This window comes from Phaenicophaeus curvirostris, chromosome 23, assembly GCF_032191515.1.
Source record: "Phaenicophaeus curvirostris isolate KB17595 chromosome 23, BPBGC_Pcur_1.0, whole genome shotgun sequence".
Lineage (NCBI taxonomy): Eukaryota > Metazoa > Chordata > Aves > Cuculiformes > Cuculidae > Phaenicophaeus > Phaenicophaeus curvirostris.
The window spans coordinates 7,932,812-7,933,455 of record NC_091414.1 but is presented as its reverse complement, the minus strand read 5'-3'; positions in this window follow the sequence as shown (position 1 = coordinate 7,933,455).

The following is a 644-nucleotide window of genomic DNA, read 5'->3' as shown; positions in this document are numbered from 1 at the left end:
TTTCTACACCTGGCTGAGCAGCAGCTTGCAGAAAATTGTGAAGATGCAGCCTTCTGCACAGCAGTGAAAATAGAACTGTCCCAGCTGTTTAAAGGCTATTGCTGGATTGAGAAAAAGTACTACTTTCTAGCCTAAATATTACTAAATTTAGCAAAGCTTGGGAATCCCTCATGATCCGACCGTGGCAGGCACCCTGGTTGCCTACCAGCAGGTCCCAGGGTGCTGTCACTCCCCCAGACAAGTTGTGGAGACACAGTGTGACCAAGGACAGTGCGTTCAACGTGCCCAAGGCTACTCCATGTCGGTGGCAGCAAGCTGGGCAATGGGAAGAGCAAAGCTGGGCTCTAAAAAACTGTAACTTCCGCAGAGGGAGGGTTATGCCAGAATCAGAGAAAATTTCATTCAGAAAAAGGCAATGGCTGCACACTCCAGTGTGCAAAAGCGCAATGCACTGCTGCACAAAGCAGGTCCCCAGCAGAGAAGCTGGAGCAGTTTTAAGAGCTGCAGCTGAGCCAGCCCCGGAGGGCAAGACCGGCAGTGATGCGCTCTGGCACCGCAGAGGAGACCCTTCGAGAAGCCACAACACAACATAGTCCCGACTGCAGAAGCATAGACTGTGAACGAACACACTACACTCTCCAAAC